The 24,438-nt window shown below is 39.6% G+C and overlaps 1 long non-coding RNA gene across 1 annotated transcript in view; it reads left to right on the forward strand.

Annotated features, from left to right (window-relative positions):
• Positions 1-24,004, forward strand: part of LOC147914540 (uncharacterized) — a 32,668-nt gene extending 8,664 nt beyond the window's left edge. Inside the window, exons 2-3 of the long non-coding RNA XR_015555266.1 lie at positions 22,417-22,675; positions 22,895-24,004. This is a non-coding gene — a long non-coding RNA (uncharacterized LOC147914540). The remainder of the gene's footprint in view (positions 1-22,416; positions 22,676-22,894) is intronic.
• The last annotated feature ends 434 nt before the right edge of the window (positions 24,005-24,438 follow it).

The following is a 24,438-nucleotide window of genomic DNA, read 5'->3' on the forward strand; positions in this document are numbered from 1 at the left end:
ACCTCATTGGTTGCATCACCGCCTACAGATATGAGAAAATGTTTTTCAGGAATCTCATTGCCCAACCCTGCCCTTGGACTCATTAGTCATGGTTTACTAACTTGGAACACAAGAAAGAGCTTGAGTATCCAATTCTTTTTTACCAAGGAGAATCTTCCTCTCTTATGCAAATCAGGGGTAGAAATTCATAAATAGCAGGAGGAAAATCTTTGTGTAACTCACTCGTATTGTATGTGCCCACAGATTCCACTGGAATTGTCAGGAAACTTGTTCCAACTCCACCTGTGTCTGAGCATACTCAGAATGCTATACATGTGCCCAACTGGTCATGGAGCATTTCTGTTTAGGTGTAATGTCACTTCCAGGTCATCATTTATAAAACTATGTTTCTCAACTTTGCTCTTATGCTTCCTTTTTTTTTTTTTTCCCCAGTATTTCTCATTTCAGTGAAATACACCATCATAGAGTTAACCAGGAACTTTGACAAATACTAGACTCCTTTTTCATCAGCCTCTGCCTCCTCCAAATTTAATTCATGGCCATATTATGACAACTCTATACCCTTATTATCTCCCAAATCTACCCCCTTGCCCACATTCTCTCAGCTACTGCCATATTTCAAACTCTTAAGATTTTTTTTTCTGAATGATATCATTTGTCTTTTAATTGGTCTTTATGTTTCCATAAAGATCTAATATATCCCTTATATTCCACTCTGCCATCAGACTGAATTTGAATAATATATAGCATATGAACACTCTCTCATTAAATGCCAGTCATTAAGTTCACCGTGGCTATAGGATACAGCTCAAATTCTTTAGAATTATAGTTATGGTTCTTTATAATTTTACTGTATCTGTCTTTTTAGTCTCATTTCCTACCAGTTCCCTTCCCAGAGCTGAGGGTCGTGTGAAGGTCAAACTACCAGATGTTCGTTGAATGATGAATATTGTCTTGCTCTCAGGCCTTTGCAAACACACATTCAGTTCTTCCCTCTATTTAAATACCAATTTTTGTCTTCTTAAATCACAGACTCCTACTCATCTTTCATAACTCAGAAGAATTCTTTTCTAAGAAGCATTTCATTGTTTCTACTCCACTCAGGTGTTCACAATATTTCCAGTATACATTAGAATTCCACACTCCATTATACTTTCCACCCTACCCACTGAACTAGAAGACCCTGAGTGTAAGAACTGTCATTTGTTTCTATATTTCAAGTACTCTAGACATATTATAATTTTCATGAACATTTGTTAAATGACTAAAGATGTTTAAGTTGCAATTGAAATTATAGGATGCAATTGCTGCAAGTTACCTGGGAAATTATTTTGCTTATGTCTTTCATTTTATAGATGACAAAATTGTGTCTCAGAGAGATATCCACAAAGATGAGTGTTATGGTTGAACTGTGTCCCCCAAAAAGATATGTTGACATCCTAACACCCAGTACCTCAGGATGTAAAATTATTTGGAAATAGGATCATTCCAGCAGATGTAATTGGTTAATTCAAGAGGATGTCATACTGGAATAGGGTAATCCAATATGCCTGGTATCCTGATAAGAAATGAGAAGACACAGACACACGAGGGGAGAATGCTATGTGATGAAAGAAACAGCAATTGAAGTGCTACATCTACAAGCCAAGGAATGCCAAAGATTGCTGGCAAACCACCAGAAAGAGGGAAGGAAGGACTCTCCCCTGCAGGTTTTGGAGTGAACATGGCCCTGCTAACAACTTGATATGAGTTATAGCCTCCAGAATTTTGTCTAGGATCCATATCCCTCACAACATGTTTCTAATATTTTTGGTTTAATCTTGAAAACAAAACTTGGATGCCTTTCTAAAGACAAGTAAATTTAATTTTACAAGCAATTGGACAGACTTTTTGACAAAACATATTACCTTTAATTTTTACAGATATCATACTTTTATTTTGACATTACAGTGGACTTTTTAATAAAGTTATCCTGTCTCTGTGATATTGCTTTCTTTGGGAAGACACATATCTGGCTCTGCCTATTAAAGGATAACCTGGAATAAACTATATTATTCAGCTTCATGTTTATGATGAATCCTGTGATGGTTATTTTTATATGTTAACTTCGCTAGGCTATGGTGCCCAATTGTTTTGTCAAATACCAGTCTAGATGCTGTTGTGAAACATTTTTTAGGGTTTGATTAACATTTACAATCAGTAGACTGTGATTAAAGTAGATTACTATCCATAATGTGAGTGGGCCTCAACAAATCAGTTGAAGGTCTAAGAACAAAGACTGAAGTTTCCTAGAGAAGTAATCCTATCTCAATACTGTACTATCAATCTTGCCTGAATTTCCAGCCTGCTAACTTTCCCTTCCCTACAGATTTCAGACTTGCCAACCCCTACAATTCCAAAAGCCAGTTCCTTAAAATAAATATCGCTCTCTGTCTCTCTCTACCTGTGTGTAGATATAGGGGGAAAGAGAGAGAGAGAATAGAGAGAGACTCTCTAGATATATATAGATATAGATAAGATATAGATGTAGATATATATATAGATATAGATATATAGTGTTTCCTCTAGAGAACCATGAATAATACAGATCCTAACTAATGAGGTGATATCATTTAAATGCAGAGTATGAAAGAGACAGCTGGAATCTTGGAAGAGTGATGCTGGAATAACTATAAGACAAAGCCATATGGGACAGAAAAGCAGGATATCTTAAAAGAGCAGAACATCTGAATTCAATAGCTTATGCTGTGACTCTCCTAGTGCCCCAATACGAATCTATAACCTGAGGAATGTGTGGACATGAGAGGGTTTGAAAGTGTGATCAGGTGAGACAAAGGTGTAGTTTGTAATCATAATGTGGTACCATGTAGAGACCAATTAATCAGTAACTGCTATATATTTGGAAGAACGCTTAAGACTATGAGGGTCAATGCACAGAGTTTTTTTTATTTCCATGTTGTAAGTGATTTTGCTTGAAGTGGGTTGAGAGGAGAAAGAATCAAGAGATCATTCTCCTACGGAGAAAGAAACAGGCCCACATTTAATGTAATTGAGAGAGAGAGAAGTCAGGATGGCGGCATAAGCAGACTCTGAACTCACCTCCTCTCGTGAACACAGCCAATTTACAGCTACTTGTGGAAAAATTACCCCTGAGAGAGAACTGAAAAGTGGATAAGAGGAACTCCTGCAACAAACAACAATCCTAATTGAGGTAGAAGAGGCAGAAACTCCCTTCTGGAGAGAAAAAACGCCACCTTCACAAGCTGCCAGCATCACGGCCGCCTGAGAGCAGCCCACAGGTCTGCAGCTTCCCTGGAGGAACGGGGCCCTGAGCCAGGGAGTGCTCCCGCTGTAGGCATTTTGTGGACCCAGCACAATCGAGACGAGTGGTATAATATCTGACTTTGCCTCCTACTAAAACATTCGGGGGTACCGCCAGAAAAGCTGGTTCACAAAGAAATGAAAACTGGTTCTTAAAGGGCCCACGCACAAACTCACTTGTTTCAGAAAGCAACCTAAATCACCAGAGAGAAAAGTGCACAGTGTTTTGGTGAAAAGAGACTCACCTGATAGGCTCTGAGTGCATTACAATGAGAAGTGAGACCTCCCTAGGGACTGGGACATTGGCGGCGGCCATTGTTGTGGCCTTGTGCGGGCGTGCTGACACAGACGCCATTGGAGTTCTCCCTAGGGCCTGCTAGCCCAGGTCTGCCCCACCCACTAGAGCACCCATTTACTCCAGCTCAGCCAGGGCAGGCAGCCCACCATGGGGAATGGCCCAACCCAACAACAAGCCCTCAGGCAACTTGTGGGCCTGCATAGATTGGTGACTGGATTCTCTGCAGCCTGGCAACTGAGCCCACTTCAGTGGGGCAGGGCGAGCACAAGGATCGGGTAGAGAGTGTGGGGTGGTGGCGGAGGGTGTGGGGCTCCTGCCATGGAGAGACTGGGTCCATTTCAGGAGGTCAGGGTGTACACATGGAGCAGGACTGTGTTGAATGTGTGTGTGGACCTGTGGGCGTCAGGGCTTGTCAGCTGCAGAAGACTTGTGCTTCTCAAAGACCCACGTAAGGGGTTTGCCCTACCTTCCAAAGCCTGAAAAATTGGGTGCTCCCATGCCTGAGGCCAGCCCCACCCAGCTGCAATCCTCAGAGAGCTGACAAGAGACCTAAAGACTGGAGGCTTATAGCAATTGTAACCCCTAAGCCTAACAACCTGCCACGCTGGGTGCCTATTCACTTAAAAGAAATACTGCAACACAAATGTGGTATTAGAACTTGCAGCCGACTGTGCTGGGGCTCCCCACACCCGATAAAGAGACTGAAGGGCCCACAACAACTACAAGAAGCTTAGCACTACAACAACTGGCCAGGAGCATAGTTCCCTCCCTGGGCACCTACAGGGAAAGGAAACACACCACAACAGAAGGACACACATAGCCCACATAGGGGTCACTCTTGGAACATTCAGAACTGAGGGAAGCACATTGCGGGCCTCATAAGGCATCACTTATATAACGTCACCTATCCAAGAGCAGGAGACGTAGCTGACCTACCTAATACATAGATACAAGCACAGGGAAAGAGGCAAAATGAGGAGGCAAAGGAATACATTCCAAGTAAGGGAACAGGACAAAACCCCAGAAGAGGAACTAAGTGAAACAGAGATGAGCAAGCTACCCAACAGAAAGTTCAAACAAAGAGTGTTAAGGATGCTCACTGATCTGGGGAGAAGAATAGATGAACTCAGTGAGAATGTCAAGAAAGAAATGGAAGATATAAAAAAGAACCAATCAGAAATGAAGAATAAAACACTAGAAATGAAAAATTCACTAAAGGGACTCAAAAGCAGAATAGAGGATACAGAAGAACGAATCTGCGAGCTGGATGACAGACTAGAAGAAATTATGCAAGCTGAGCAGATAAAAGAAAAGAGAATTTAAAAGAGTGAGGACAGTCTAAGGGACCTCTGGGACAACATCAAGCACACTAACATCCATGTTATAGGTGTCCCGGAAGGAGAAGAGTGAGACAAAGGGGTAGAGAATCTATTTCAAGAAATAATAGATGAAAACTTCCCTAACCTAAGAAAGGAAACAGACATCCAGGTGTGGGAAGCACAGAGAGCACCAAACAAGGTAAACCCAAAGAGGGCCACACCAAGACACATCATAATTAAAATGTCCAGAATTAAAGATAAAGAGAGAATCCTAAAAGCTGCAAGAGAAAGACAAGTTACATAGAAAGGAAACCCCATAAGGCTATCAGCTGACTTCTCAGCAGAAACCTTACAGGCTAAAAGAGAGTGGCACGATATATTTAAAATGCTAAAAGGAAAAAACTTACAGCCAAGAATACTCTGTCTGGCAAGGTTATCATTCAAAATGAAGGAGAGATAAAAAGTTTCCCAAACAAGCAAAAATTAAAGGAGTTTGTCACCAAGAAACCAGTACTACAAGAAATGCTAAAGGGACTTATTTAAGGGGAAAAGAGAAGACCACAAATAGGAAAAATTATCTATTTCCATGATAAGAGGGTAATGGATACAAATGTACAAAAAAGAGGTTAGATATGATATTAAAAACATAAAATGTGGGAGGAGGGGAGTTAAAGAGTAGAGCTTTCAGACAGAGATCAAACTAAACAGACCATCAATTCTATATATGGGCCCCATAGTAATCACAAACCAGAAACCTATAATAAATACGCAAAAAACTAAGAGAAAGGAACCCAAACATGATACTAAAGAAAGCCATGAAACCACAAGGGAAGAGAGCAAGAGAATAAGAATGGAACAGAGAAGGACTACTAAAACACTGAGAAAAAATAAAGTTAAAAAATGGCAATAAGTACATAGTTATCAATAGCTACTTTAAACGTCAATGGACTAAATGCTCCAATTAAAAGGCATAAGGTGGCTGATTGGATAACAAGACCCATATATATGATGTATACAAGAGACACACTTCAGACCTAAAGACACTCACAAACTAAAAGTGAAGGGATGAAAAAGATAGACCACGCAATGGCAATGAAAAGAAAGCTGGGGTAGCAGTACTCATATCAGACAAAATAGACTTTCAAACAAAAACTGTAAAAAGAGACAAAGAAGGGCATTACATAATGATCAAGGGAACAATCCAACAAGAGGATATAACACTTGTAAATATCTACACACCCAATGTAGGTGCACCTAAATATATAAAGCAATTATTAACAGACATAAAAACAGAAATAGACAGTAACACAATAATAGTAGGGGACTTTAACACTCCACTTACACCAACGGATAGATCATCCAAACAGAAGATCAATAAGGAAACATTGGCCTTAAATGATACACTAGAACAGATGGACCTAGTAGATATATACAGAACATTCCATCGAAAAACCAAAGAATACACATTCTTTTCAAATGCACATGGAACATTCTCCAGGATTGATCACATATTAGGCCACAAAACAAGTCTCCATAAATTTGAGAAGATTGAAATAATACCAAGCATCTTTTCTGACCACAACAGTACGAAAGTAGAAATCAACTATAGGAAGAAATATCAGAAAAGCCACCGATATGTGGAGATTAAACAAAATGCTACAGAACAACGATTGGGAAAATGAAGAAATCAAAGGAGAAATAAAAAATACCTGGAGACAAATGAGAATGTAAATATGACATGCCAGAATTTATGGGATACAGCAAAAGCGGTTCTAAGAGGGAAGTTTATAGCAAGACAGGCCTATCTCAACAATTAAGAAAAATCTCAAGTAAACAATCTAACAATGCACCTAAAGGAACTAGAAAAAGAAGAACAAACAAAGCCCAAAGTCAGTAGAAGAAGGGATGTAATAAAAATCAGAGCAGAAATAAATGAAATAGAGACCAAAAAAAAAAACAATAGAAAGAATTAAGAAAACCAAGAGCTGGTTCTTTGAAATGATAAACAAAACAACATTTTGTTTATCTAGACTAGACTCACCAAGAAAAAAAGAGAGAAGGCTCAAATAAGTAAAATCAGAAATGAAAGAGGAGAAATTACAATTGACACCCCAGAAATACAAAAGATTATAAGAGAATACTATGAAAAGCTACATGCCAACCAATTCGACAATCTGGAAGAAATGGATAAATTCTTAGAAAGATACATCCTTCCAAGACTGGATCAAGAAGAAATAGAAAATTTGAATAGACCAATCACCAGTAAGGAGATCGAAATAGTAATCAAAAACCTCCCCAAAAATAAAAGTCCAGGACCAGACGGCTTCCCTGGTGAATTCTACCAAACATTCAAAGAAGACTTAATACCTATCCTTCTCAGACTATTCCAAAAAGTTGAGGAGCGGAGGAAGATCCCTAACTCATTCTACGAAGCCAACATTACCCTGATACCAAAACCAGACAAGGACAACACAAAAAAAGAAAATTATAGGCCAATATCACTGATGAACATCGATGCAAAAATCCTCAACAAAATATTGGCAAATCGCATACAACAATACATTAAAAATATTATACACCACGATCAAGTGGGATTTATTCCAGGTGTGCAAGTATGGTTCAACATTCGCAAATCAATCAACGTGGTACACCACATTAATAAAATGAAGAATAAAAATCACATGATCATCTCAATAGATGCAGAGAAAGCATTTGACAAGATACGGCATCCATTTATGATAAAAACTCTGAATAAAATGGGTATACAAGGAAAGTACCTCAACATAGTAAAAGCCATATATGACAAACTCATGGCTAATATCATTCTCAATGGTGAAAAACTGAAAGCTATTCTTCTAAGAACAGGAACCATACAAGGAGACCCATTCTCACCACTCCTATTTGACATAGTATTGGAAGTCCTAGCCAGAGCAATCAGGCAAGAAAAGAAATAAAAGCAATCCAAACTGGAAAGGAAGAAGTGAAACTCACTATTTGCAGATGGCATGATTTTATATATAGAAAACCCTAAAGAATCCACCAAAAAACTTTTAGTTTTTTGTAGTTTAGTAATAATGTAAATTACTAAATAATTCATTTAGTAATAAATGAATATGGTAAAGTAGCAGGATACAAAATCAACATACAAAAATCAGTTGCATTTCTATACACTAACAACAAAGTAGCAGAAGGAGAAATTAAGAATACAATCCCATTTACAATTGCAACAAAAAGAGTAAAATACCTAGGAATAAACTTAAACAAAGAGGTGACAGATCTGTACAGCGAAAACTATAAAACATTGCTGAAAGAAATTGAAGAAGACACAAAGAAATGGAAAGATATTCCATGCTCTTGGAGTGGAAGAATTAACATAGTTAAGATGTCCATACTTCCTAAAGCAATCTATAGATTCAATGCAATCCCTATCAAAGTTCCAACAATATTTTTCACAGAAATAGAACAAAGTATCCTAAAATTTATATGGAACAACAAAAGACCCCAAATAGGTAAAGGAATCCTGAGAAAAAAGAACAAAGCTGGAGGTATCACACTCCCTAATTTCAAAATATACTACAAAGCTATAGTAACCAAAACAGCATGGTACTGGCACAAAAACAGACACACAGATCAATGGAATAGAACAGAAATCCCAGAAATAAACCCACACATCTATGGACAGCTAATCTTCGACAAAGGAGCCAAGAACATATAATGGAAAAAAGAAAGTCTCTTCAACAAATGGTGTGGGGAAAACTGGACAGCCACATGCAAAAAAAATGAAAGTAGATCATTACCTTACACCATACACAAAAATTAACTCAAAATGGATTAAAGACTTGAATTAAGACCTGAAACTGTGAAACTTCTAGAAGAAAACATAGGCAGTATGTTCTTCAACATCGGTCTTAGCAACATATTTTCAAGCACCATGTCTGACTGGGCAAGAGAAACAATAGAAAAAATAAACAAATGGGACTACATCAAACTAAAAAGCTTCTACACAGCAAAGGAAACCATCAACAAAATGAAAAGTCAGCCTAACAATTGGGAGAAGATATTTGCAAACCATACGTCTGATAAGGGCTTAATCTCCAAAATATATAAAGAACTCATGCATCTCAACAACAAAAAACTAACAACCCAATTAAAAAATGGGCAAAAGACCTGAACAGACATTTCTCCAAAGAAGTTATACAGATGGCCAACAGACACATGGAAAGATGTTCAGCATCATTAACTATCAGGGAAATGCAAATCAAAACTACAATGAGATATCGCCTCACGCCTGTCAGAACAGCTATAATTAACAAGACAGGAAACAACAAGTGTTGGAGAGGATGTGGAGAGAAGGGAACTCTCATACACTGCTGGTGGGAGTGCAAACTGGTGCAGCCACTATGGAAAACAGTATGGAGACTTTTCAAAAAATCAACGATAGAACTACCATATGATCCAGCTATTCCACTGCTGGGTATTTATTCAAAGAACTTGAAAACACCAATGCGTAAAGATACATGCACCCCTGTCTTCATTGCAGCGTTATTCACAATAGCCAAGACTTGGAAGCAACCTAAGTGCCCATCAAGGGACAAATGGATAAAGAAGATGTGGTATACATACACAATGGAATACTACTCAGCCATAAGAAACGATGAAATCAAGGCATTTGTGACAACATGGATAGACATTGAGGGTATTATGCAAAGTGAAATAAGTCAGAGAGAGAAGGTCAAATACAGTATGATCTCACTCATTAAGTAGTTGATAATAACAACAACAAACAAACACATACAGAGATTGGATTGAGGTTACCAGAGGGGAAGGAGGTAGGGAGGAGAGCAAAAGGAATAATTCGGCACATGTGTGTGGTGATGGGTTGTAATTAGTATTTGGGTGGTGAACATGAGAACATGATGTAATCCATGCAGAAATAGGAGTATAATGATGTACACCTGAAATTTATACACTGTTATAAACCAACGTTACTGCAATAAACAAAAAATTAAACTAAATAAATAAATGTAATAGGAAGTCAATAGGAAAAAAAATAAAACTTGAAGAGAGAAAATAAAAAAAAATAATGTAATTGAATATTATTCTGCCACTCATTTGTCTTTCTTTCTTTTATATCTTATTCCATTGACCAGTAAACATCATTTCACACACGCACACAGGCACACAGAAACACATACACACACACAAACACAGTTCTAGACATTAAGAAATTTGAAACATGGTATAGGAATCCCTATACTGAAGAATCTTGGAATATACTAGGAGGAGTAAGACCCTTAGAAATGTCTAATGAATTTTAGATGGGATAAATGCCACACTCTCTTAGCAAGATCTTTCTCCACTTTCTCCAGACACTACTCCCTATGCAGGAGCCCTCAATCCATGCCTCTCCACCATGGAACATATCGTGCTGTTCATATATAGTGTTTCTTAGTCTGTTTTCTTATTGACTTAACACTTGACTATGAACTCCTTAGGTGCAACATTGCTGTACTTAGCTCTTGTCTTTGTGATGTCTCCCTTCCTAGCTCCCATGACAGTGTCTAACATGCTCTTGGTGAGTAAAATGCTAGTGAGCAAAAACATGAATCAAAGAGTTAATAAATTCCAGAACAAAAATATGTATAGTAGTCAAAGAACAAGATGAAGAATTTATAGTTAAAAAAGCATTGCTCAGTTTAAAATATGGGAGATGATTATAAGATACAAAGCCTGGCCAGGTAGAAGGTTGCCAAATTCCATTAGGTCACATTATAGAATGGGTTAGAACACCCTCTCACTTTTGAATCTGCAATGACTAGGTGAGTAATTTAAGCACTTAGCAAACACATTTTCGTTACTCTGTCATCTCCCGTCTTTCTGATTAAATAAGAATACTGTGCAGACTAGCTGAGGAGACATTTCTAAGATCATGACCTATATTCCTCCAAAGTCCCATCCTCTTAAATATTTTCAAAGACTAGCCAGGTGGCAGATATATTTAGTTTTGAAATTTTTCACTTGCAGTGTCTGTCATCATTACTGAATCATATACTAAGTCATAAGTATACTTGTTTAGACGCATACTTGATTTTGTCTCTTAAGCTTATTTACATGAGAAAAAGTAGAAATTGTGATGTTGGAGAAATATAGAGCAATAACTCTTGTTATTCCAAGCCAAATAGAATTTTTGCAAATTTATGTCTTAGTTTGACTACTTGAATAGCTAGAATACAAGAAATAATTACAAAAACTCTATAATATATTTAAAGTCACGACACTCAGAGTCTTTACCAATGAAATTAGAAAAGTAGAGTAACTAATACATTTACCTTGAACTTCCTCCTCTGCTGTGACAGAAAATCCATTTTAGTGTGATTATACCAAAAAAGCTATACAATCTAACAGAATAAGTTATTCAATCCCCAAGAAAAAAAAATCTAATAAGACTATGTATGGATAATTTTCAAGTGATTAAAGTTTATTTAATGAAATGCTGGTTTCTCATTCCCTCAGGCACAAATAAAAGACCATTAACATTTGAAAACTGAGTCCAAAAATGTTAACCATTAAATTCTTAGAAAACACAGATAGATAAATACATGCATAAATACGTAGACAGACTACACAAAAATAGCTCTGACATGCAATCTGTATTCAATTATTCTCTCCAGTTGATTCTTGTAACTTTTGATTTTTTTGCATCCATTTGAGGGACCACATGGGGAAAAAAAAAAACCAAACCCTGAACTGAGAGGTATCCTGGAATAATGGGGGAAAAAGTGAGTTGTGGTTAGACAGGCACCCAAACCTGTCTCAAACCCATTTCTACTCTTTTACAACTATGTGACCCTGGGCAAACCACTTATAGACACTCATTCTCAGTCTAATTGTGAGCAAAATAAAGGAGAATATTTAGCACAAAGAATTCCATAAAGATGACTCACAATCACTATTAGGTCTTCTCTTCTCTTTTTTTTTAATTTTAGTGTTTTCTTTTTCAGTCAACAATATGAGTGGGTTGAATTTCCTTTATCTTGCCCTACCCCACAAAATAGTGTAAAATATAGTAACAGGACTGAAGAGATGAGAAAAGAGGTGTAATACAATGTCTACTTTTCATATCTGATTGCTAACAATTTTCAAGCTTCACCCTCCCCTCCCTTCTGTCCACATCTGGACAAAGCAATAAGAAAGCCTAGTTTCCTCCTTTGGCACCATAAGCAAGTTCAGACCACATAAGCCCAGCCGACGCTTGTGAGGAACCCTTACTCCAGCCCTACCACCTAACTGCCATAAAACTCTAAGCCAGTTGCTTCTCCTTACTCTTTCTCTTTCAAGCCATTTTTGTACCAGCCTGGGAGCACACTCTGTTCTTTTCAGAAAGCCTTAGTATACAGGTAATAAATTTTATATGGGTAAATAAATTTTATGCCCTCTTAGTGTGCCTAAGGCTTCATCTGTCCTTACATCCAAACCAAAGTTGGGATGGAGGGACCCAACGCATATCTATGGAATGGCCACAACAATGAACACTGCAAGCAGATTGTCTATATGATGACCACCAACACCATGGGTCTTTCTTCTCTTACTTTGGCTTGCTATCTGACCATGCTGCCTGCTGGCTAGCATGTACTTTGAGATGTTGCTGGTGACAAGCTGGGGTTTTTTCTCTGCTACTTTGTGCTGCATTTGCTGAGTCTTATGGAGTTTCTGTTATAGATTTAACCTACCGAAGATTACTGGAAAGACAGCAGCATAGGAGGACTCTGAACTCACCTCCTCCCATGGATACAACAAATTTACAACTACCCTTAGAACAATTACCCCTGAAAGAGAACCAGAAACTGGATAAAAAGAACCCCCACAACAAGGGGCAGCACTGACTGAGATGGAAGAGGCAGAAATTCCATTCTGGAGAAGAAAAAACCCCATTCTAGCCATGGTGCTTCACAGCCAAGAGCAATCTTAAGGTATGAAGCTTTTCCTGGAGGAGTAGGGGATCTGAATGGGAGAGCTTTGCCACAATAAGCAGTTTTTGAACTCAACACAATGAAGAAAAATGTCATAATATCTGATTTTGCTGGCTGTTAAAAACAATGGGGAATACCCCCAGAAAAGCTATTGAACGTAAGAGAAAGAAAAGCCTGCTCTTAAAAGGCTCATGGGCAAAGTCACCAGTTCCAGAAAGCAAAATAAAATCACCAGAAAAAAATATGCACAGTCCTTTGGTGAAAGAGACTCACTTGAGAGGCTCTGGGTGCATCTCAGGGAAGCAAGAGGTGACTGGGGCCACCTCTCCAGGGACTGAGACTTTGGCGGCAGCTATTATTGTGACCTAGTACAGGCATACTGACACAGATGCTGGCAGAAGCCATTGGAGTTCTTCTCCTAGTCTGTTAGCACAGGGGTCTGCCCCACCCTCTAGAGCACTGATTTAATCCAGCTCAGCCAGGGCAGCCATTTGCCCTAGGTACTGGTCCTATCCACCAGCAAGACCTCAGGCAACTTGTGGGCCCACATAGGTGGGGTGCGTGGGACCACTGTAGCCAGGTGAGTGGGTCTGCCTCTGTGGGGCAGGGCATGCACAAGTGACAGACCTGCATTGGTGGAGTGCATGGGGCCTCTGCAGCAGGGCAAGTGGGTCTGCTTCAGCAGGTGGGGTGTGTACATGAGGCAGGACTGTATTGATGGGGTGTGTCAGCCTGTAGGCAGTGGGGCTTGTCAGCTGCAGTAGACTTGTAATTCTCAAACAGCCATGTAGGGGATCTGCTCCCCACCTTCCACCACCTGAAACAATTGTGTGCTGCCATGCTTTGGGCCAGCTGCACCCAGCTGCATTTCTGAGAGAGCTGACAATAGCCTTGCAGGCCAGAGGCATACAGCAATTGTAAGCGCCTGAGCCTAGCAACCAGCCACACAAGGGGCCTGCTCACATAACAGCAAAACAGCAGTAGGTATGTGCTATTAGACCTTTCAGCCAACTGTGCTGGGGCTCCCCCCACACAATAAAATGACCAAAGGAACAATAGCAGCTGCACACAGCTAAGTCTTACAACCAGCTGGCCAGGGGGACAGCCTAGCCTTCCCATGCACCTGCAGTAACAGCAACCCTGCCACAACAGAAGGACACATGTAGCCCATACAGAGGACACTCCTGGAACATTTGGAACTGTTGATGAGAGGGAAGCACATTGCTGGGCCTCGTAAGGTATCACTTACAAAAGGCCACTTCTCCAAGATCAGGAGATGTAGCTGATCTACTTAATACATAGATATAAGCACAGAGAAACAGGCAGCATGAGGAGACAAAGGAATATGTTCCAAATAAGGGAACAGGACAAATCCTCAGAATAAAGAACTAAATGAAACAGAGATAAACAATGTACCTGAAAAAGAGTACAAACTAATAGTCATAAGGATGCTCACTGATCTTGGGAGAATAGATGAACACAGTGAGAAATTCAACAAAGAATTGGAAAATATAAGAAAGAACCAATCAGAACTGAAGACTACATTAATGGAAATGAAAAATTCACTAGAGGGAATCAATAGCAGAGTAGAAGACACCGAAGAATGGATCAGCAAGTTTTCAAAAGAGGAGAGGAACTCACCCAAACTGAATAGAAAAGAAAGGATTAGAAAGAGTGAGGACAGCCTAACAGACCTCTGGGACAACATCAAGCCTACTAACATCCATATTATAGGTGTCTCAGAAGGAGAAGAGAGAGATAAAGAGGCAGAGAATCTATATGAAGGAATAATAGCTGAAAATTTTCCTAACCTAAAGAAGGAAATAAACATCCATGTACAGGAAACACAGAAAGCACCAAACAAGACAAACCCACAGAGGCCCACGCCAAGACACGTTATAATTAAAGTTTCCAGAATTAAAGATAAAGAGAGAATCCTAAAAGCTACAAGAGAAAGGTAACAATTTACACACAAAAGAAACCTCACAAGGCTATCAGCTGACTTCTCAGCAGAAACCTTACAGGCTAGGAGGAAGTGGCGTGATATATTTAAAGACACTGAAAGGAAAGAAAACTACAGCCAAGAATACTCTACCCAGCAAAGTTATCATTCTAAATAGAAAGAGAGAGAGTTTTCCAGACAAGCAAAAAATAAAAGTGTTTGTCATCAATAAACCATCAATAAAATGGTAAAGGGATTTATTCAAATGGGAAAGAAAAGATCACAAATAAGAATAAGAAAATTATCAAAAAAATGAAAAATAAAATCATTGGTAAAGGCAAATATGCAGTAAAAGTAGCAGATCAACCACTTATGAAGCTAATATGAAGGTCAAAAGACAAAAGTACTAAACTTATTTATTTCCATGATAAGAGGTTAATGGATACATACACACAAAAAAAGAGGGTAAACATCATATCAAAAACATAAAATGTTGGAGGAGGGGAATAAAAGAGCAGAGGTTTTAGCAAGAGGTCAAATTTTAGAGACCATCCACGTAATATAGATTGCTATTTGCATGGGTTATTCTATATGAATCTCATGGTAATCACAATTCAGAAACCTATAATAAATACACAAAAAATTAAGAGAAAGGAACCCAAACATAATACTAAAGAAAGCTATCAAGCCACAGGGGAAGAGAGCAAGAGAAGAAGAGCTATCAAGCCACAAGGGAAGAGAGCAAGAGAAGAAGAAAGGAACAGAGAAGAACTACTAAAACGCCCAGAAAAAAAGTAACAAAATGGCAATAAGTACATAGTTTTCAATAGCTACTTTAAATGTCAATGTACCAATCAAAACACACAGGGTGGCCGATTGGATAAAAAAATAAGACCCATATATGTGCTGCATACCAGAGACACCCTTCAGACCTAAAGACACTCACAAACTGAAAGTGAAGGGATGGAAAAAGATACTGCATGCAAATGGCAATGAAAAGAAAGCTGGGGTAGCAATACTTACATCAGAAAAAAAAAACAAAAACTGTAACTTGATCACGGTGTATAATCTTTTTAATGTATTGTTGTATGCGATTTGCTAGTATTTTGTTGAGTATTTTTGCATCGATGTTCATCAGTGATATTGGCCTGTAATTTTCTTTTTTTGTGTTGTCCTTGTCTGGTTTTGGTATCAGGGTAATGTCGGCTTCATAGAATGAGTTAAGGAACTTCCACCCCTCCTCAATTTTTTGGAAGAGTTTGAGAAGGATAGGTATTAAGTCTTCTTTGAATGTTTGGTAGAATTCACCAGGGAAGCTGTCTGGTCCTGGACTTTTATTTTTGGGGAGGTTTTTGATTACTGTTTCAATCTCCTTACTGGTGATTGGTCTATTCAAATTCTCTACTTCTTCTTGATCCAGTTTTGGAAGGTTGTATGATTCTAAGAATTTATCCATTTCTTCCAAATTGTCGAATTTGTTGGCATATAGCTTTTCATAGTATTCTCTTATAATCTTTTGTACTTCTGAGGTGTCTGTTGTAATTTCTCCTCTTTCATTTCTGATTTTACTTATTTGTGCCTTCTCTCTTTTTTTCTTGGTGAGTCTAGCTAAAGGTTTGTCAATTTTGTTGATCTTTTCAAAGAACCAGCTCTTGGTTTTATTAATTTTTTCTATTGTTTTTTTGGTCTCTATTTCATTTATTTCTGCTCTGATTTTTATTATTTCCCTTCTTCTACTGACTTTGGGCTTTGCTTGTTCTTCTTTTTCTAGTTCCTTTAGGTGCATTGTTAGATTGTTTATTTGAGATTTTTCTTGTTTGTTGAGATAGGCCTCTATTGCTATAAACTTCCCTCTTAGAACCGCTTTTCCTGTATCCCATAAGTTCTGGCATGTCGTATTTTCATTTTCATTTGTCTCTAGGTATTTTTTGACTTCTTCTTTGATTTCTTCATTGACCCAGTCGTTGTTCAGTAGCATTTTGTTTAATCTCCAAGTATTTGTGGCTTTTCTGATTTTCTTCCTATTGTGGAATTCTAGTTTCATACTGTTGTGGTCAGAAAAGATGCTTGGTATTTTTTCAATCTTCTTAAATTTATGGAGACTTGTTTTGTGGCCTAATATGTGATCAATCCTGGAGAATGTTCCATGTGCATTTGAAAAGAACGTGTATGGTTTGGTTTTTGGATGGAATGCTCTGTATATATCTACTATGTCCATCTGTTCTAGTGTATCATTTAAGGCCAATGTTTCCTTATTGATCTTCTGTTTGGATGATCTATCCGTTGGTGTAAGTGGAGTGTTAAAGTCCCCTACTATTATTGTGTTACTGTCTATTTCTGTTTTTATGTCTGTTAATAATTGCTTTATATATTTAGGTGCACCTACATTGGGTGCGTAGATATTTACAAGTGTTATATCCTCTTGTTGGATTGTTCCCTTGATCATTATGTAATGCCCTTCTTTGTCTCTTTTTACAGTTTTTGTTTGAAAGTCTATTTTGTCTGATATGAGTACTGCTACCCCAGCTTTCTTTTCATTGCCATTTGCGTGGAGTATCTTTTTCCATCCCTTCACTTTCAGTTTGTGAGTGTCTTTAGGTCTGAAGTGTGTCTCTTGTATGCAGCATATATATGGGTCTTGTTTTTTTATCCAGTCAGCCACCCTATGCCTTTTAATTGGAGCATTTAGTCCATTGACCTTTAAAGTAGCTATTGATAAGTATGTACTTACTGCCATTTTTTAACTTTTTTTCCTCAGTGTTTTAGTAGTCCTTCTCTGTTCCTTCCTTCTTCTACACAGAATTGATGGTTTCTTTAGTTTGACCTCTGTCTGAAAGCTCTACTCTTTAACTCCCCTCCTCCCTCCTTTTATGTTTTTGATATCATATCTAACCTCTTTTTTGTGCATTTGTATCCATTACCCTCTTATCATGGAAATAGATAATTTTTCCTATTTGTGGTCTTTTCTTTTCCCCTTAAATCAGTCCCTTTAACATTTCTTGTAGCACTGGTTTCTTGGTGACAAACTCCTTTAATTTTTGCTTGTCTGGGAAATTTTTGATCTCTCCTTCCATTTTGAATGATAACCTTGCTGGGTAGAGTATTCTTGGCTGTAAGTTTTTTCCTTTTAGCACTTTAAATATATCGTGCCACTCTCTTATAGCCTGTAAGGTTTCTGCTGAGAAGTCAGCTGATAGCCTTATGAGGTTTCCTTTGTATGTAACTTGACTTTCTCTTGCGGCTTTTAGGATTCTCTCTTTAATTCTGGACATTTTGATTATGATGTGTCTTGGTGTGGGCCTCTTTGGGTTTATCTTGTTTGGGGCTCTCTGTGCTTCCTGTACCTGGATGTCTGTTTCCTTCTTTAGGTTAGGGAAGTTTTCATCTATTATTTCTTGAAATAGATTCTCTGCCCCCTTGTCTCGCTCTTCTCCTTCCGGGACACCTATAACACGGATGTTAGTGCGCTATATGTTGTCCCAGAGGTCCCTTAGACTGTCCTCACTCTTTTTAATTCTTTTCTCTTTTACCTGTACAGCTTAGGTAATTTCTTCTATTCTTTCATCTAGCTCGCAGATCCATTCTTCTGTATGCTCTACTCTGCTTTTGAGTCCCTCTAGTGAATTTTTCATTTCCAGTATTGTATTCTTCATTTCTGAGTGGTTCTTTTTTATATCTTCCATTTCTTTGTTGACATTCTCACTGAGTTCCTCTATTCTACTCCCCAGATCAGTGAGCATCCTTAACATTCTTTGTTTGAACTCTCTGTCAGGTAGGTTGGTCATTTCTGTTTCACTTAGTTCCTTTTCTGGGGTTTTGTCCTGTTCCCTTACTTGGAATGTATTCCTTTGCCTCCTCATTTTGCCTCTTTCCTTGTGCTTGTGACTACGTGTTAGGTAGGTCAGCTACGTCTCCTGCTCTTGGATAGGTGACCTTATGTAAGTGATGCCTTAGGAGGCTTCCAGTGTGCTTCCCTCAGTTCTCAATGTTCCAGGGGTGACCCCTACGTGGGCTACATGTGTCCTTCTGTTGTGACCTGTTTGTCCTCCCTGTAGGCGCCCAGGGAGGCTGGGTTATGCTCCTGGCCAGCTGTTGTAATGCTCAGCTGCTTGTAGTTGTGTGGGCCCTTCAGTCTCCTTATCAGGTGTGGGGAGCCCTAGCACAGTTGGCTGCAAGTTCTAATACCACATTTGTGTTGCAGTATTTCTTTTAAGTGAGTAGGCCCCCAGCGTGGCAGGTTGTTAGGCTCAGGGCTTTGCAATTGCTATAAGCCTCCAGCCTCTAGGTCTCTTGTCAGCTCTCTGAGGATTGCAGCTGGGTGGGGCTGGCCTCAGGCACAGGACCACCCAATTGTTTGAGGATTTGGAAGGTGGGGCAAACCCCCTATGTGGGTCTTTGAGAAGCACAAGTCTTCTGCAGCTGACAAGCCCTGCTGCCCACAGGTCCACACACACAGTCAACACAGTCCTGCCCTGTGTGTGCGCCCCGACCTCCCAATGTGGACCCAGTCTCTCCAGGGCAGGAGCCCCACACACTCCACCATGGCCCCACACTCTCCACCTGCTCCTTGTGCACGCCCTACCCCACTGAAGTCAGCTCAGTTGCCAGGCTGCAGAGAATCCAGTCACCAATCTATGCAGGCCCACAAGTTGCCTGAGGGCTTGTTGTTGGGTGGGGCCTGTCTCTAGGGTGGGCTGCCTGCCCTGGCTGAGCTGGATTAAATCGGTGCTCTAGTGGGTGGGGCAGACCTAGGTTAGCAGGCCCCAGGGAGAACTCCAATGGCATCTGTGTCAGCACCAGCACGCCCACACCAGGCCACAACAATGGCCGCCACCAATGTCCCAGTCCCTGGAGAGGTCTCACCTCTCACCGAGATGCACACAGGGCCTATCAGGTGAGTCTCTTTTCACCAAAGCACTGTGCACCTTTCTTTCTGGTGATTTTAGGTTGCTTTCTGAAATGGGTGAGTTTGCGCGTGGGCCCTTTAATAGCCGGTTTTAATGTCTTTGTGAACCAGCTTTTCTGGGGGTACTCCCCAATGTTTTAGTAGCAGGCAAAGTCAGATATTATGCCACTCGTCTCGATTGTGCTGGGTCTACAAAATGCCCACAGCGGGGGTGCTCCCCGGCTCAGGGCCCCGCGCCTCCAGGGAGGGCTGTGTACCTGTGGGCTGCGCCCGGGCGGCCGTGAGGAGCTGCGGCTTGTGAAGTCAGCATTTTTTCTCTCCAGAAGGGAGTTTCTGCCTCTTCCACCTCAATTAGGATTGTCCGTTGTTGCAGAAGTTCCTCTTATCCAGTTTTCAGTTCTGTCTCAGGGGTAATTTTTCCACGAGTAGTTGTAAATTGGCTGTGTCCATGGGAGGAGGTGAGTTCAGAGTCTGCCTACGCCACCATCTTGACCTCTCCCTCCTGTCCTTCTAGTTTAAACTATTGCTTTGCCTGCCTTTCCCACAGTCATAGTCTAAAATACCCCAGAGCAGGCATGGACACTCTGAATCAACAGGTAATAAACAAAAGTCATTGGCATTTACCACTGGCTTGACAAAACAGATTCAATACCCCTGCCCCTTCCCACTAATTAAAATAGTTAACCTATTTAGCAAAGGCTGATTACCCTCACTGCTCCATTGAACAGCCCAATTTGGCCTGTTCTTATACTTGGAAAGAATGAATGGCACCTCACGATGGATTACTGCAACCTCAATGCCATGGTCCCACCCATTAAGGTCCCCACACCTACTATTATTGAAATTACTGATTCCATACTATTGGTAATTGGTAAATATTTTGTCATTATAGATTTGGATAATAAGTTTGTTAAATGTTTATTTCAACAGCCTCTCAGCCACAATTTGCTTTCACCTTAAAAAGGGCACAATATACATTTACTTGGCCACCAATGGGATAGTGCAACAGTTCTGTCCCTCAACAATTCAATCACATGCAGTCTTTGCAGGTAAGATTTGAACCACATTCACCTCTCTCCATGAGTACAGTTATGATATTACATTGAGAACATCCTCCTTGAGTAGATACATTTGACACTTTATTCAGGACGTAAAAGTACTCACACAGAGGTGCACAAAAAGGAAATGGCTCATTTCCTCACACACAGTGCATAGCCCCATCATCTCAGTTGAATTCCTGAAAATTATTTGGTAAACTGAGGGTTGTTCTATTCCTGATATCGTCAAGAAACAGCTATGTACCCCATCAGGATCCACAACATTAAAACAACCTCAACATCTTTTAGCCCCTCTGGAGACAATCTATTCCTCACTTACAAATTTCACTTAAGTCTCTTTATATTGTTACTTACAAATTGGCCCAACTTGAATGTGAACACCCTCGACAAACTATTTTAGAATCTAAGTTTCATAGAACAGTACCAGTCCCTCCACCTCTGCACTTTCCCAACCCTCTCACCACCCCAATGACTGACTCCTTCACTGTAAAGCTTTTAGGTACTTTCTCTCATGCCTCCTGGAGTCTCTGGACCACCCATGATTATCACAAGTTGTTCATAGTCTCCTGATGCAAGAAACTTCCCTCCTTGGTCCCATGTTATATGCCATTAGAGCAGCAATTTCTGGTTATATACTGGGCTTTACTGGATATGGAGACTCCCACAGGTCCTGAGCCTGTGATTCTCTGTACCACTGCCCATTGTGCCTTGGTCATGGAAGCAGCACCCCACAAACATACTATGGCCACCAAGGCCTCCTTGTCGTAACAGCAATTGTACCTACAGGGTACACCTACAGGGCCCCTGGCATACCCCAGTTGCAGGAGGGGGTGACCTCCCTTGTTCTTAGTTCTTTGCCAGATGCCACAGTGCCAGAGGAGGTCACCCCTCCCCTAGAATTCTTGGCTGCTTGGGCAGCCCTTGGATCAACTGAGTAAACAGCTGTGGGAGTTCATACACTTGATGGATGGCAGGATCCCATCCCATGTGATAGAGCTCTTTGGAGAGCTTCTGCTTTTTATCCTTTAACCAGGCCATCCCAATAAAGAACATTTCCCAATAGTTAGCACACTTGGCCAAATTCAGGCAGTAATTTTAATGCTGGATGTCCTGGCCAACAGTCAGCCCCATCTGCATATTCTTACCTATTCTTATCACTATCGCCAGTAGTCTAGCCACCTGGTTTGGTCAATGGCAACAATATTACCTTATCTAAGGTCACTCTCTTTGGGGTAAAGAATCTGGAAAACTCTTGCCTCTTAAATACTAAAAATATAAATCAAAGTCACAAAAGTCTCTGCACATACTAAGGCCACAATGTAAAGCCTCACCAAAACACCCTTTATCTTCTTTAGGAAGGTCCACACATTCTTGATAGTGACCAAGGCACTCATTTCACTTGTTAAAATACACGATGTTGGATTCTTGAAAAAGTAATTTACTGGCCTTAGACTACAGGTCTCATAGAGTGCCATATTGGCTTATGTAAACAAATTCAAATTCAATTAAATGAAACATGGTACATTTCAGTTATCAGTAAATCTTCAGGAGTGAATTGTAGTAAAGAATACAGCTTCATTTTTTATGTTTAACTCTTGACAGATTTCAAGCCCATCACTCCCCCTTCCCTTCTGTACCACATCTGAGCAAGCTGATAAGAAAGCCTGAGTGTTGCCTCTTTCTACACCTGTGGGAAGTTTGAACCATACAACACGAATTTGCACATGTGAGAACCTTCATCCCAGCCCACTTCCTTACCACCATAAAACCCCAAGCCATTCACTCTTCCTTGATCTTTTTCTCAAGCCATTTTTGGATCACTTTGGAAGCCCGCCCTGCTCTGCCTAGAAAGCCTCCTTGTGTGAGTAATAAACATTTATACCTCTGGGTGTATGTGGTGTCATCAGTTCAATATGCAAATGAAATTTTGGGTGGAACATCCATCTCACTTCTTTGGGCTAATCACAAGAGGATAAATGTATTATTTCCATAAAGCGTGTTTTGTCGGAAAGGGAATGATTGCTTGCTGTTCTCGTTGCTTGACTTGACTCCTCTTTTCCTTTCCATTCTTCTGATCCAGGAAGAAGCTTTAGGCTGAGTCTTTCTCGATTGGCCTTGTCTCCTCTGCTGTTCTCCCCATCCCACCTCAAGCCACGTCATTGGAAGGCATAGCACAGCAGCTTCCAAAATGCGGCCCAGCAGCATCAGCACCTCCTGGGAACTTGTCAGAAATGCAATTTCTTGAGTTCCACCCCCGACCTACTGGGTGGCGAGGACACTCAGCTTTCTGTGTCTTAACAACCCTCCAAGTGATCCTACTGTACCTAAAATTTGAGAAATACTGGTCTCGAAGTACAAGAGAGGGTCTGGTGAAAGGAGATAAGGAGTCAGCGTCTCAGACTGGTTCTTCTCCAGTGTTCTCTTTGGAATTTTATGACCATGTCTCCTCTGGAGATGTCAAAGGTCAAGTTTAGAGGGTTGCCTAGTTTATATTGAGGTTTTAAGCTATAAAAAAGAGCAGTTTTGATGAAAGTGATGTGTAATCAGCCCAAAATTTGGTTTGAATGTCAAAACTGATGATCCAGGATAAGAGAACGCACAAGAAAATGGAGCTACAAAGCCTTCACTTACTGAAAAGTTCATTGGCCTGGACTGCCCTGTGTGTGCATTTTGTGTCTGTATAAGGGTACAAACAAATGCACACATGTACAATACACACCTTAGGAAATCAAATTGGCAGGAAGTAGTTGATTTTTTCGTCCTGCCAACTCTCTTTCCATCAGAGATACAATTAACAAGCAAGATGGAACAAATGGTTTCTAATAGTCTCTCCAGGTCCATTTGAGGGCCTGTAAATAGTATTGAAGTTTTCCTCTTAGGATCAGAGAGGAGTTCTCAGTCCTTTTTGCTTTTCCACTTTTCTTGGAGTCAGATTTCCTGCTGCAGATACTTCTTAGAAAATTTTGCCCCTGTATATATTTTTTCATTGGTAAAATCTTCACAGCAGTGGTACAAACGGAATTTTTTTCTACTGCTTTCTGTAATTGGATTCTTCTTATGAGAAAAACTATATTATAATGTGAAGATGAATCCAGTGGTTATCAGAAGATATTCTTTAATGTGAACAAAAATGTTGACATTTTCTTTGTTTCTAACCTTACATTTTTATAGTTGTTTTATATTCTTTCTGCCAAGGTTTTATATTTTTCCCATATTTGTTTTCTTTCTTTAAGTTTTTGGTTTTATAGAGATCTACATTATAATAATTTTGTTAAGTAAAAAATAAACTTTGCAGAAATAAAATACCCTAAGCCTTTGACAAATTTTGTGTATGCAGATGCTTTCAGCTGTAAAATTATCATGTCTCAAAGGAAATTAAAGAAGTTTAGTTTCCCAAGAACTGACATATTTGATGATCTCTAATTTTAATGGATTTTTTTTTATGAGTAGTTGACATGATTGTCCTTCTAATGATTTTTTCATTTTTTGGGTTGTGTATATTTTCTTCTCCTTTCATTCATTTCCTAATGAAAATGCAATAAATTTAAGGAAACATTTTTTTCCTTTATAACACTCACCTATCTTTCTATTTTCAGAAAGTCAAACACTATCAGCATTGCACAG

This window comes from Ceratotherium simum, chromosome 19 (assembly GCF_057802395.1).
Source record: "Ceratotherium simum simum isolate JZ-2026a chromosome 19, ASM5780239v1, whole genome shotgun sequence".
Taxonomy (NCBI): Eukaryota; Metazoa; Chordata; class Mammalia; order Perissodactyla; family Rhinocerotidae; genus Ceratotherium; species Ceratotherium simum.